General features: G+C 38.8%; 1 protein-coding gene across 2 annotated transcripts in view; it reads left to right on the plus strand.

Moving 5' to 3' along the window:
- Nucleotides 1-15416, plus strand: part of CD36 (CD36 molecule) — a 100521-nt gene that overhangs the window by 2060 nt on the left and 83045 nt on the right. The gene's annotated exons all lie outside the window — the stretch shown is intronic.

Genomic DNA, 15416 nt, shown 5'->3' on the forward strand with positions numbered 1-15416 from the left:
TTTAGAGAAGGGTAGGGTGAAATCTGTGTTGTGTCTGCTGACAAAGTGAGTCATGTGAAGACTAAATACAGAATGTTCGGAGATAGGTGATTGCTGGTATACTGCTAAACAGTTGAACATGTTTTGAAAGATATCCAGGGACCTTTATCACACACACACTATCATCTGATGAAGGAAATGACAGAAATTGGCAAGCATGATGGGGACACAGGAGACAGCGTGGCCACATGCACCAAGGTCTCAGCATGTGCTTCAATGAACAAGCATTGTTGGCCCTACAGTGCTTGTGAAATTTAAAAGTGAAATAAGGATACATTTTTAACAATTGGTATTATTTGTTTCATCTATTAATTTATGTTGTTGATGCTCATTACGTTGTCCCAAAATATATCTGCCCATTTACCCAGTTTTCACTCTTCAGGGGTCAAGCTAGAATGACCTGTTCGAAACCCTCATTTTTCCTTTCAAGAAATCAGAATGGATATTAGTAGTCATGTTACAGTTTTCCAAAGTAAAACCCCTTAGTCTAATTGCTATTCGCTTGCTGACTCAATTGCTCTACGCTAGAACATCATTGCTACCTTGTCTGAAATGTAGCAGATGGTGCTTTATGGTGTCCTTATATCGCACTCTGAGATGGTTTAGAACCGAAGAAATAAAAGTTTGTCCAGTACAGTGATTATTTGTGTGGACTATCTTTCCAGGGTTAACATTTGCCTTATCAAGCAAGCTGCATCTTTTCTACAATTATGAATGTTCTTATTTTAAGACAGAATTTTGAAATACCAAAATCTATCTTGGTTAGATTTATGGTGAAGCCATTATATTTTAGATCCACTTAGTTAGTGATGCATTTATTTTGAAAATAGTTATTAAGTACCTACTGTGTATTTGATACTGTTTTAGGCTCCATGTATGAAATACTATCAGAAACAATATAGACAAGAATCCATTACCTTTGTGTAGATGCTTAATTATGGTGGGCATAATCTGGTATGTTTTGTGCTACATTTTGTGTATATACTATGAAATTTTTTATGTAAATAAACAAAGTCTTTCACTTAGTAACTAACGGCTATGTTTCGTAGGCATTTTGCCCATCACTTCACACACAGAACAGAACGGATAAGTGGGACCGGTTCACTCCCTGCTGTTGAGTCTGTTTGGACTTATAGGGACCCCATAGGACAGGGTCGAACTAACCTCTGGGTTTCTGAGAGTATGAGGGGAAACCCTCCCAAAAAGCCAGGATATTGTTTCAAAGCTATGTATTGAATCTTTATTTGCAAAACAAACATCACTCTCAAAGTACTCTCCATCACAATTAATACATTTGTCAAAACTGTTATTCCATTCTTGGAAACATTTTTCAAACTCATCTGTTTGGATGGCCGACAGCACGTCCCTCATTTTGTTCCTTCACCTCTTCTGTGTCATCAAATCACTGTCCTTTCATGTTCCTATTTATTTTTGTGGGGGGAAAAAGAAGTCATACGTAGTGAGGTCAGGTGAGTCAGCTATGTGGGGCAAGAGAAGCATGCTGTGTTTTGCCCACAACTGGCACACTGAGATGGCTATGTGGGCAAGTGCATTGTTGGAGTGGCAAAACCAGTCCCGTGTCTGCCACAAATCAAGCCTTTTTTCAGTCATACCCTATTATGCAATCTTTTCAGAACCTCCAGATAGAAAGCTTGATGAGCAGTCTGACTTGGTGAAACATATTCATTAGTTAGGGAAATTGATGGAGAGCCAGTCCTTTGAAATAGAAAACCACTTGTACACTTCAGTTTTCCCATAGGGCTGTCCTTGGAAGCTTTGTTCAACATCACAACAGTTTCTGAAGCATTTTTTCCTGAGCAGGAAAAAAAAATTTCACAGCCTCACATTCTTTTCTTAAATCAGCCATCACACCAAAAAATGAGGTTTGGGTGAAACTGCTTCTACGAATAAATCCACTGTGATCAGAGAGAACCTTCCCAGGTGACAGCGCTCGGTGCACTAACTCAGGGCAAGTTGTTATGTGCTCACCTAGAGGGAACATAGGTACTCTGAAAGCTCTGCCCTGTGGAGCTTTTTTCCAGTTTTGGGGGGGTACCCCCTCATAAAACTTGACAAGAATAGAAATCCTTGTCTTTCTCCCAAGGAGCACATAGTTCTAAATTGTAGACCTTGTGGTAAGCAGCTCAATGAAGAGCCATGACACCTCCAGGGTCCCCATGTAGGAACCATCAACCTTCTGAAAAAAAATTTAATGAACACGTTTGCAGCCATAGTCGCAGAAGTAGAAGAAATATTAAAGACAAGCAATGCACTGCCATAGATTCATTTCCAACTCAGAGTAGCCCAAGAGCAGCGGTTCTCAGCCTTCCTAATCCGCGATCCTCTCATGTGGTGGTGACCCCCAACCAGAACTTCATCACTGTCATTTTGCTACTGTTAGGAATCGGGCGACCCCTGTGAAAGGGTTATTCGACCTCCAAAGGGCTCGCGACCCTCCGTTTGAAGAGCTCCATCTCTATGTTTCTGAGTAGAAAGCCTCACCTGTCCCGAGCGTCTCATGGTTTTAGCAGCCTAGCATGTCACCAACCGGCAACGTGACTGAGCAATGCTGCTTCCCTCCCCTACTCCCTGAATCTATTTCTTATCATCTATTTCTTATTTGCTTAATGTGAACCACTGTCTGTATTTTAATGTTACCTCTTCGTTGGGATGTAAGGGAAGTATTTTAGTTTTCATAAGTTCGATCCTTTGAAGTGATGCTTAGGCAAACGTTCAGGTGAGCATATATGTAGTCAGGCAATTGTTTCCTGGGGGCGAGGAGCTGTGAGACGGGAGACACACGGGGTTAAGAATGCTGCTGGGCTATGTAAACTAAGGGCAGAATATAGTTAAAACTCACATTTTGGTAACAGTTTGACCAAAATGCATTCCCTGACATATCTTAAGCAGATAGATGTTTGTCACTTGTTTGAAAATATAATTTCTTCCTCATTAATAATCTAACGTTCACATTTTACTAAGATGTGAATTAATACGTAAGCGATTTTAAGTATTAAACCAGTTTTAGGCTCACTCCCTGAGAGACATTCCTACTGAGAAGACACATGAAACTATGCTAGAGCCCTGGTGCTGAAGGAGCCACTTGGAGACTCCTGCCAGAGCTGACATGCTTCCACCGCCACTGGATTCAAAAGATCTTCCACCCACTGGCCTGTGCTCATCCTGCATTCGGCATCATTGCATCTGTTTTGTGAGTCTAAAGAGGACTTTATATATCAGACATATGGGCTAATATTGGACTTATGGATTTGATGTGGACTGGGCTGAGATGTTTCCTCAATATTCAATTGCTCTTGTATATAAATTTATATGTATAAATATATATAAAATACACATATGAGTGTCTCTACCAATTTGTTTTTCTAGTCCACCCAGACTAACACATAAGACAAATATACTCTTAGCCTGGAGGGGAAAGAAGAGGACCAATCTGGGTCAAGTTTGTGTACCTGGAATACCTGGGGGGTGGAGCTAGTCATCGTTGGGTTCAATATTGGGATTGTCAACAAGTAGCTGCACAACCTTGGCCAGTCTCTGGATCGACGAGTCAGTTTACTCACTTTAAAAATGAAGATAACGTTAAGTACCCCTCACCAAACAAAACAAAACAAAAATTCCCTGTTATGGAGTTAATTCCTACTTTAAAGTTACTGTGCAAATTCAACACCAATATCTAAACCTTCTGTAGCACTTATCAAGTTAAAGGCACTTGTCTAAGTATTTCGCATATTAACGCCCTTATTTTGCACAATTAACTTATGAAGTAGGTACTTTTGTCATTTCTATTATATATATTAAGGAAGCAGAAACATAGAGGTTTATTAACTTGCCAAATGACAGAGAACTGGGGAATGGTGGAGTCAAGACTTGAACCTATGTAGGCAGGCTATAAGTTGTCAACAACTCAACGGCAGTGATAAAATTCTGGCTATCAATGGTATGCCTTAATCAATAATTTATAATGCCTCTCATGATTATTAGGCACTTTGGTTACTCTCAGGACAGGGATATCGTAGATGATAGATAATTACTATAATTTCACCCAGTTGCTTAGTTAAAATGGAACCCATACGCTCATTGTTTGCATGCATTATACTGAACGTTAAGATTCAACACATAGCAAGAGACATCACCTTGTTTACCACGTAATTTTGAACACGAAAATGTGCACCATGGATCAGAGCACAGTGACAAGGTTGTAAAGTGAAAAGGAATTTGCATAATCCAGTTCAAGCCACTTGCAGAGCATGTGCATGTTGAACTTCACCCAGAGAAATGCATGTGAATCACAAGAGACACGTAGATCAGATCATCTGAGCAGTGTTGGCAGGGAGTTGCAGGTGGCTTGTTGTTGTTGAGTGCCTTATGACTCCTAGCAACCCTATGCACAGCAGAGCCCGGGCCTGCCCCATCCTCACCTTGTCCTTCCGCTTGAGCCCACTGTTCCAGCCACTGTGTCAGTCCATCTCCTTGACGGTCTTCCTCTCTTTCACTGCCCGTCCACCTCACCAAACATAGTGCCCTTCGCCAGTGACTGGGTTCTCCTGCCAATACGCCCAACGTATGTAAAGTTAAGTCTTGCCATTCTTGTCTCTAAGGAGCACTCTGGCTATAATTGTTCCAATAAATATAGGTCTATCCTTTGAGCACTTCACAATATTTTCGATATTCTGTGCCAACACCATAATTCAAAGATATTGATTCTTTGACTCTTCTTTTGTTGGACATTGAAGAAGGAAGACTGAGGAAGGCATGCATTTGAAGTGTGGCAGGTAGCTTAGAAAAACTAAAAAAAATAGAGAAACCTGGAAAATATCAATCTGATGATTAGGCAGGGATATACAGTTGCAGTTGGCTTCTAGGAGTACCAGAGTGCTCATGTGTAAAATACAATGGATATTACAGTGAAGATCTGCCAAGGAGTTTCCACTGCTGACGTTTGCAGTTTGGCCTGTGGATAAATATAAGCGATATGGGAAAGCAGCTGAAAGGGGATGCCCACCCTCTTTAAGCCTTAGGAAAAAGCCAAGCCTCTTCACTGTTGCTTTGCCATGGTAAACGATCATTGAGCAGTTTCTTTTTCACAGAAGCCATTCAGATTGTTTCATTTGCTTCTATTTACTCGACAGGATTTTCATTTCAGAAAGCTCTACCTGTTGCTATGTAACAGAGTTCTGCATGGGAGATTTCAGAAAGAAAACAAAATGGCATCGAGACTACTCAAGAGCAATATTAATGTGGTGGAGTAGATAATAGGAAGAGTTATATTAAGCTTCCTTTCTTGTGTGTCTCTTAATAGTATGATTTGCTTTTGCCTTGCCTAATCTTGTCTTTCTGCACTTCATTTGGTAAAACATATGAAGTTTTGTTGGACTTTTGTTAAAGAACTATAATGTAGTGATGTAATATATCTGAAACATTTGAAAAAATGAGGATAAGGAACTATAAGAGGCTTTCAAGGAGGTAACAAAGGAACATTAAGGACAGACAGTGGAGAAGTGGGTGAGGGAGACATTGGATGGGGTAAGATATGATAAAATAATAAAAAAAATTATAAATTATCAGGGGTTCGGGGGAGTGGGGAGCTGACACCAGGGGCTCAAGAGGAAAGCGGGTGTCGTAAGAATGATGAAGTCAACATATGTACTAAAGTGCTGGACACAGATGATGTATGTACAGATTGTGATGAGTTGTATGAGCCCCTAGTAAAATGATTATTTAATTAAAAATATGATTGGACAATGGAGAATGATAGCTTCTTATCCATCACTAATTAGGAGTGTATGCCAGATAGGGCAATTCCTATGGGTGCAAATATGTGTGGCAAACATTAAGCCATTTCGTTTTTAAACATGCAAAATAATTCTAGGAGAGCAATGGCTTCCCGTTGCTTCTATTCTAGTGGCAGTTATAGGCATATATTCAATTAGGGTGGCTTGAATGCCGGGTGAATTGTGTCCTCAAGTGCTGTGTTGAGCTTTTGGAAAGCATCGGAGGAAGAGCACCCCACTGCTGTCAAATATATCCAGCTCATGGAAGCCCAGGGGTCACACAGTAGGGCTGCTCCATGGAGGGTTCTTGGCTGTAATCTTTGCAAAAGCAGATTGATTACCAAGCCTTTTGTCTGCAGCACCTCTAGATAAGTTGGAACCACAAACATTATTAGATAAGTACTTTGTCGAAACCACTTACAACACCCAGGTACCTGGAGACCACAGACTATTTGGGCAAAATGTATCTTGAATGTGAAACAAAAATGTTTTTAAAAAGCAACAGTGTAAGGTAGGACAAAATAATATTAATTTATAAATTAACAAGGGTTCCTGAGGGAGGGGGGAGTGGGGAGCCGGGGAAAATGAGGAGCTGATACCAAGGGCTCAAGTAGAAAGAAAATGTTTTGAGAATGATGAGGGCAACAAATGTACAAATGTGCTTGACACAATGGATGTATGTATGGATTATGATCAGAGTTGTATGAGTCCCCAGTAAGATGATACCCGCCCCCACCCCCCAAAAAAAAAAGAAAGGCATAGAGAAAGTAGAATGATGACATCTTTACCACCAGTTCAACACCACTTGTAAGCCCAAGAGAGGAGTTTGGGGCCATAATTGACTAGGCAGACAGTTAAAAGACATTTACTGTGATGCAACATAAGCATCTCGGTGCTGGCAGGGGTCTCCACGTGGCTCCTCTGGCTCCAGAGCTCTAGCGTAGCTCCACGTGTCTTGTCAATAGAAATGTCTCACAGGGAGTAAGCGTTTGCCCTGTCTTCAGTGAGCTATTATCTCCTTAGCGCCTCCAACTGAGGTCATCAAGCTGTGACCTGATTGACAGGCTAAACTCCACCCCATTCCCTCTTAAGCCTCTCAAATTGACAACAGATTATATAGCTATCACATTTTATTATACTGAGACTCATTATTGACTTTTCTCCGCTATCTTCTGACCATTTCTTCAACTCTAGTTACTATGTCTGAATGTTTCCCCTACTTCTTCTTCACTCACTCCATATCATTTCTTTCTTCTAATCTCTTCTCCACAAACCCATCTTTCAGACCTAATTTCAACATGGACCCAGTCACTGAAACCTGTGGGTAGTTTTCTATCCCATTCTTAATACATTCCTGAGAGAATGAACTGCTTGGGATTCAAAGCACACGTTTCAGCCTGATTGATGGTGTGTTCTATCGGTGCTTCATAATATCATTGATGCATACCTTCCCAGTGTTTTCAAAAAGATATGTATATATATCCCAGGTTTAGATTGTCTTTTGTAGGTATTATATTGAGGAAATTGCTGTGATCTGCTATATTTTCCCTACTCTCTTTTCCTTGTTCTATATTCTACAAGCTTCCAATATGGTATCATTTTCTTCAGCGACTGTCTCTGAAGACCTTCCATGCCAGTGACTGTTTTCTCGCCTCTGATTGTGGATAGTGCAATACATTATTCTTGTGTGATGGCTCTGCCTTCTTAGCCATGTGGGGAAGTACTTGAGGGGGGAATCTGATTGTCTCCATATGCACTTGTCAACCAGCGCAGTCTCTGGAGCCTAGTAGAGACTTCTACATGAACAAACCGCTGACGCAGTAGTTGGCTTACCTAAACTCACCCCACAAGTCACGGGCTGAACCAACATGAGCAGCCAGATTGCTCTGGACCTTTGTCTCACATCAGCTTATTCTATACATGTGCTAGTCCATTCATTGTCCCCAAAGGTTTTCTCTTGGCAGTTCGTTTTCACATTTGATCTGAATTCTTCAGATTTTTAAAACCTGTATTAACTCACCAATGATACTGAACACAGTCAGTTAAAGATACGTAGGCACAAACTGGTGAGCTAGTATTCTAAACTCAGCAGAGTGTCCTACGGAGCACTTCCATTTATACACTTTGCCAGATGTTTAAAAACGCTTTTGACTGGAAAATTCAGTGAAAATATTAAAGTTCGTAAAAGCTGTCTTCCGCATGGCTTTGTTTTGGACACGTATGACACGATAGGTTCATAGACATTTATGCATGTTCACAGTAGGCTCATTCTCCAGGGGTAGAAAGGCTCTCCTAAGAGAATTCCATTGGGAAATTTACCCCGCCCAACTTACAGCCTTGATCTTGCCCCTCCAGATTTCTTTTTGCTCTCCAAGTTAAAAACAAAAGACGACTTAAAATGAACAGGAGTTGAGTCTTTCAAGATTTCTAACACTGCTGTTTTGACATGGTATAAATGGAAGAGTACAGATTTCTTCCTGCAAGGCTTAGAGGAATATCAACACTGCCCTCAGAAACAGGTAGACATAGATGGCAGATATATTGAGATCAAATGCTTCACATTTTGACCTATTTGTTTAATTGCAGTTTCTATGATTTTTTTAACCAGTACTTTTTTATCTGTATTGGTCGCTAGGAGTTGGAAGTAACTCAATATCACTTCACAGCAATGATGTGCATGTACATATGTATGCATATATTATGTATTCATTGTAGAGTGCTAGTTTTATTACGCTAAGAAAAATATCTAAATATGTTTATGTACAGATATGGTGTATGGATAGAAAGATACATAAAAAAGAATTGTTGCAAGATGATAGAAATCTTTATTATGTAAAAATATTAATATGCCAAGCTGGGAATGAATAGATAGAAAGAAAGAAACACGTTAGGGAGTTATTAAAATTATATAGATGAGGGATGACAGTGTCTCATGTCAAGGAGATAAAATGATTTAAAATTAAACATCTCAGGAATGCCTTATGTATTAGCTATGAGTTACAGAAAATGTCATTGGCTGATCCCAAGTTTTGTATGTGGAAGGCTGGAGTTGCCCTAATGGAGCTGGGCAAAACTGTAGGAGAAACGGTTTTGAGAAAAAGAAGAGTGTTTCGGTTATGGGACTATTTGGTTGTAAATTCTCTTAGGCACTCTAAATGGAGACGATAAAAGAGTGGAGATGAAGGAAACATACAAGAGACAAAAAGAGAGAAAAGATAATTATAAAATATCTAGCCATATAAATAAGCAGTTGTAATACACTAACATAAAATGTGGGAAATACAAATAATTATGATTTAATTATAAGATGAAACTTTTCAAAACTATAATTCAAAAAAGCTCACTGCCATTCAATCGATGCCAACTTATAGCGATCCTATTGGGCAGGGTAGGACTGCCGGTGCGTCGTTCCCCAGATCGCAACTCTTTACGAAGTAGAAAGCCAGTCTTCCTTCTGTGGAGTAGCTCATGGTTTCAAACAGTCGACCTTGCAGTTAACAGCCCAATGCATAACTACTTAAGCTACCAGAGTCCCTTAACAAAAATATAATAGCTCCTAAGATATTTGCCTTCCTCTTCAAGAAATAAGAAAAGCTAAGTGATAATATTTTTTTCACTTACATGAAAGGATATCTGATTACTGATTAATTTGGTACCAGTATAGGTGATAAATATGTAAGTATGAAAGCTTGTAAACTATGTTCACACATACATATGCACACACATATATCACACACACATACATATAGGGTATACACATTTGCACCATGCATGTATGGTTTATCAGTTTGCTTGTTCACATATTCTGTATATTTAAACCATATGTGTATGTGTATATATATGCATATACATATATACTAATTTATGTTTTGTTATATTATAAGTCATTGAGTTCAGTCCAACCCCTCCTAGCAATGCTCTACAGAATTGAACAAAAGAGTTCCTGATTCTCCTTTGTCATCCTCACAATTATTCTTCTGTTTAAGTCCATTGTTGCAACCACGGTGCCAATCCATCTGTTTGAGGATGCCTCTCCAGTTTACCAACCATGTCTTTCAAGGGATGACCCCTCCTGAATATTTATAAAAATTAGTGTGTGTGTACACACACACCCACGTGTGCATATGTGTGGTTGTACACACACACACACACACACATATATATGTGGGTGTGTTATTAGGAGCAGTTGAGTTGGATATATATATATATACACACACACACACACATTGATATATATATATATCAATATAGGGTATACACAATATATAGGGTATACACATTTGCACCATGCATGTATGGTTTATCAGTTTGCTGTGTTGTGAATGTTCGTTAAAGGCACATGACATTTATTGAAATTTTATTAGTCTAATTGGCAAATATTATAGTCTTAAAATATTTAGCAAAGTATAAATTTTATTATATTAAACCTTACCCTGGATTCCAAACTCGTAGAGATCCTAGAAGATTGAGTCTATGTTTTCCTTTGGATTTCCAAGGCTATGGATCTGCATGGAAGCACACAGATAGCATCATTGTGATCATTAGGTTTTATATAAACTTGACTGGGCCAGGATTCTCTCATGTAGTGAGCTAATCCAGTGTGGCAACTCTTTGATGGAGTCTTCTGCCAAGCAGCCAAGCAGTTGTGAGAAGAATAAGGTGGAGAAGTTGTAATGTTAGGTACTGTCCAATTGCTTCTAACTCATAGCGACCCAATGCACAACAGAACTAAATACCACCCGGTCTTCTGCCATTCTCACAGTGATTCTTAAGTTCAAACTCATCCATAGGTGTGGCCACTGTGCAAATCCATCTTGTCAAGGGTCTTCATCTTTATGACTGCCCTGATACTTTACAAAGCATGATGTCCTTCTCCAAAGACTTGTCTCTTCTGATCTGACCAGATTATAGGAGACAAAGTCTTTCCAACAATGCCTCTAAGGAGCATTCTGTCTGTACTTCTTCCAAGACAGATTTATTTCTTCTTTGGGTAGTCCATGGTACTTTCAATATTCTTTGCCAGCACCATGATTCAAATGTGATAATTCTACTCTGGTCTAGGGTCCAACTTTCACATGCATAGGAAGCTACTAAAAATACTATGACTTGGAGCCTGTGCATCTTAGTTCTCAAAGTAACATCCTACTTTTTCAACATTTTAAAATGATCTTTTACAGCAGATATGTCCAATGCAACATGTCTTTTGATTTCTTGAATGCTGATTCCATGAGTGTTGATTGTGGATCCAAACCATATGAAATTGTTGACAGCTTCAATTTTTTAAATTTATCATAATGCTACCTAACAGTCCAGTTTTAAGGACTTTGCTTTTCTTTACATTGAGTTGCAATCCATATAGAAAGCTGCAATCCTTGATCATCATTAGCAAGTGCTTCGAGTCCTCTTGTCAAGCAATGGTGTGTCAATTGCATATTGAAGGTGGTTAATAGATCTTCCTCTATTTCTGATGCTATATTTTTCTTCATATAACCTGGGTTCTCTGCATATTTGTTAGTATACAGACTAAATAAGTATAATGAGAGGATATAAAACCCTAATACACACCTTTCCTGATTTTAACCCATATAGCATTCCTTTGTTCTACTCACAAAGGTGCCTCTTGATACATGTACAAGTTCTTCATGAGCAAAGTGAAGGATTCTGGGATCCCTGTTCTTCTCAGGGCTATCCTGCATTTGTTATGGTCCACATAGGTAAATGCCTTAGTCAATAAACAAGGAAACATTTTTCTAGTATTCTTTGCTCTCAGCCAAGATCCTTCTGATGTAAACAATGACATTCCTGTTCTACTTCCTCTTATGAATCATGCCTGGACCTCCGGCAGTTCCTTGTCAGTGTCCCTGAAAGGGTTTGATTGTCACCAAAATTGTACTTGCATGTGATATCATTGATATTCTTCTATATAATTTGAGCATTATGTCGGTCATCTTTCTTTGGAATCGGATCAAATATGGATCTCTTCCAGTCAGTTAGCCAACCAGCTGTCCTCCAAATCCTGGTACAGGTGAGTAGCTCCAGTGCTTCACCAGCTTGTTGAAATATTTCAATGAGTAGTGCATTAATTTCTGGTGCCTTGTTTTCCATTAGTGCTTTCAGTACAGCTTGAACTTCTTCCTTTAGCATTATTGGTTCCTGCTCATATGCTACCTCCTGAAATGATGGAATGCTGATTAATGCATTTTGGTTCATTGATTCTGTTTATATTTTTCATCTTCTTTTGATGTTCCCTGCATAATTCAATATTTTCCCATAGAATCCACCAGTATTTCAATTTTGGGCTCAATTTTTTTCTTGAGTTCTTTCAGTTTAAAATATGTTAAGCATGTATTTCTTTTTGTTTTTCTAACTCTAGGTCTTTAAATATGTCATTATAATAATTTGCATTATCTCCTCCAATGAACTGCCCTTTGAAATTTTCTCTTCAGCTCTTTGACTTCCTAATTTTTTTCCATTTGCCTTAGATTTTCTATGATTAAGAACAAGCTTCAAAGTCTCTTCTGACATCCACTTTGATCTTTACTTCCATACCTGTCTTTTTAATGACTTTTCATTTTCTTCTAATATGATTTTCTTGATATCATCCACTGCTTATCAGATTTTCTATAATTAATATTTAATGAATCAAATCTGGCATTTTACATTTATGAAACTATTTTTAAATATTTACCTCCCAACAACTTTGTGTATCAACAAGGTAGACCTAGAAATAACACAGAGGTCAGAGGTTGGAGTCACACTGACTGTGATAGTCAAGGTTATATGCTAATTTGGCTGGGCCATGATTCTCAGTAATTTAACAATAGCATAATGATATATTCATCTTCTATTTTGTGATTTGATGTGGTTATTCTTAATTTTCTCATAGTGATATTTTTCACATAATGATTGGTAAGTTATTTCAAAGTTTTTGGAATGCCATAGTTTAGGACCAATTTTAATTGTATAAACATTAAGGACATACTGTTATCAAGTGCTATAGAGACAGCTGTCACTCACAGTTCACCCATGTACAACACAACAAGCAACTACCCACTCCTGTGCTCGCCTCACAATTGCTCTTTCGGCCCATCGTTGCAGCCACTGTGTCAACCAAGCCCAGTGTGAGCTTCCTCTTCTCAATTGAACTTCTGTTTTATCAAGAATAAGGCCCCTTTCCAGGGACTGCTTCCTCCCTATAATAGTATGTTATATTTTGTGAGAGGAAATCTTGGCATCCTTGTTTCTAGGGAGCCTCTGTACCTCCTTGAAGACAGGTTTCCTGGTAGTTCACGATATAGTCAATAATCTTTATCAATATCTTCATACAAGTGCAACAATCCAGTAGTCTTTGTTTTTCACTGTCCAGCTTTACATGTATATAAGGTGGTTGAAAAGAACATGGATTTTGGCAAGTGTATCTTAGTCCTGGTGTTGGGCTGGTTGCCTAACGAAACAAATCCAGTGACACTCACATACATGTAGGAAAGAATTTTATATCCAGAAGTCGTTATATACAGAGAAAACACCCTAGCCCAGTCCAGATCAAGTCCATAAATCTGATACTAGTTTATCAGTCCCTGTTCAGACCCATGCAGCCACGTGCAATATTGCAGAATGCAGGAATATTACAGAGCAGTCGGTGCAAAGTCTTGTGGTGGTAGGTGCAGCAACCAGGGTCAGCCAGCAGGAAGCTTAAGGCAGAGAGGTTGAATATCACCCCTATCCTTTCGTATATCTTTAAGTTGCCATGAAGTTATATAACTACCACAGTCCTCAAACTAATATATTTCCTCATTAAAGAGGTCTCATGCAGCATTTTTTCCCACACAACACACTGATTGATCCGGGACTTATGAAGAAGTCAACCAGGATAAGAGAGGGGTACATCGGGAAATTACCCCACTATTTTTCTTGGACCTAGCAATGCATTTCTCATCTCATGTATAAACAAACTTGCCTATTTTTATTCATTTAGAATTCTTAGATTTCAAAGTCATGATATCTTCTTTCTTTCATTTTTTAAATCATTTATTGGAACCTCTTACAATACCATAACATTACACAGTTCAAGCACCTGAAGTAGTCTTGTACAATTGCTACCACAATCAGGTTTGAAAGATGTTCTTTCTTCTTGACTCCGTGATAGCAGCTCCCCTTGTTCCTGTCCTCTCTTTTTGCCAGTCCTAAAATAAGAAATATCAGCTTCCTCAACATTCTGGTGGGCAAAGTTTATGTGCTCAGAATGTTAATAATTTTTATTTTGTTAGATAATTTCCTGGTTAATTGAGAAAGCAGTGCAATTAAAATTATTTAAGACATAAAATTGCAGTCAGCAAACTCTTGGTACTTCCAGCCTGACAGGGGACATAGTTACATTTTAATGTGAAGTGAAAATCATTGTTGGTGAGTATCAGCCTCATATCAGGTTTTTGCTTTATTCATTCTCTTCATTTGATCCACATTAAAGTTCCAGTCTAAACATTGTCAAAAATGTATTTTATTTTACTTTGGGGGCTAAAAATTAATGAGACATTTGTCAATGTTTTTAAGGATGACCCAAAATGATAATAAAATCATTTTATAATAAATGGAAAAAAACTTAATGGAAAAAATGATAGGATAGTAATTTCAGAAATTATTCTGAAATTTTCAAGAATGAAGGAGCGTTTGCTAGTGGAAATAAATGATCCCATGTTAGAACCAAGTACAAACAACAATTTCAAAAGGACCAGAACAAATATTTGCATGTTTTCGGGGCTGCGGTGAGGAGAGCCAGATCAGAACTTGGTTCAGGTTGCAAGCGTGACTGATCAGCAGGTGCTAGCTATGTAGGGAAAGGGTTGAGGGCAAGATAAGTTTAAGGAAGGGCAAGCACTCTGGAGGGTGAGCCAAATTCAGTCTGATCCCGTTTTAGAACCTTCCTTCTCCTGGAAAACTGGGCCGGGAAAGTGAGTGAGTGTTAGAAACCAGAGAGGGAGGCGTGTTCCATCCCAGGCGCACCACTCAGTTTTAACCCGCATGTAAATCAGGTTGGGCTGAGTCCTTCTCAGAAACTGGCGGGCTTGAGAAGAATAAAAAATGTGGAGCTCAGCTCTCGTAATAGCTGCTTTTAGGAAATGCCTTCTTACTGTATTGTTATAGTCACCATCATCACCATCATTACCCTTATTTATTTCCCCCCTAATTGTTATGTATGCCCTGTACTTTGTAACTCGCTGAGTATCTAAGCTTTTAATCCTTTCTAAATATCAGATGTGTCCAAATGCTTTCTAATAAGTGATTTAAAACTTTCCCGCTGATACCTTGATAGCTATAAATTGAGAGTGTTATTCTTTTTTTAAGTTGTAGCGTGCTATCCTGGGTCTTCTTTTGAATATATATGAATAGTGCTCTATTTTCCCTATAGTTTCTGAGACGTCTTCCCCTTTATAAGGCTTAAATATTCTCTCCATTCGAAACAGAATGATGATACAGATCCTGGGTTTTTCCAGCCTTTAGGAAGATGATGTGACTCTTCCAAGCTACACTCCTCACTTTGGCCTGATCTTTGGTCTGCCACCCCCACCCCACTCTCACCCCCACCCC

Source organism: Echinops telfairi, unplaced genomic scaffold (genome assembly GCF_000313985.2).
Source record: "Echinops telfairi isolate 266 unplaced genomic scaffold, ASM31398v2 ScPeMD7_23;HRSCAF=83, whole genome shotgun sequence".
Lineage (NCBI taxonomy): Eukaryota > Metazoa > Chordata > Mammalia > Afrosoricida > Tenrecidae > Echinops > Echinops telfairi.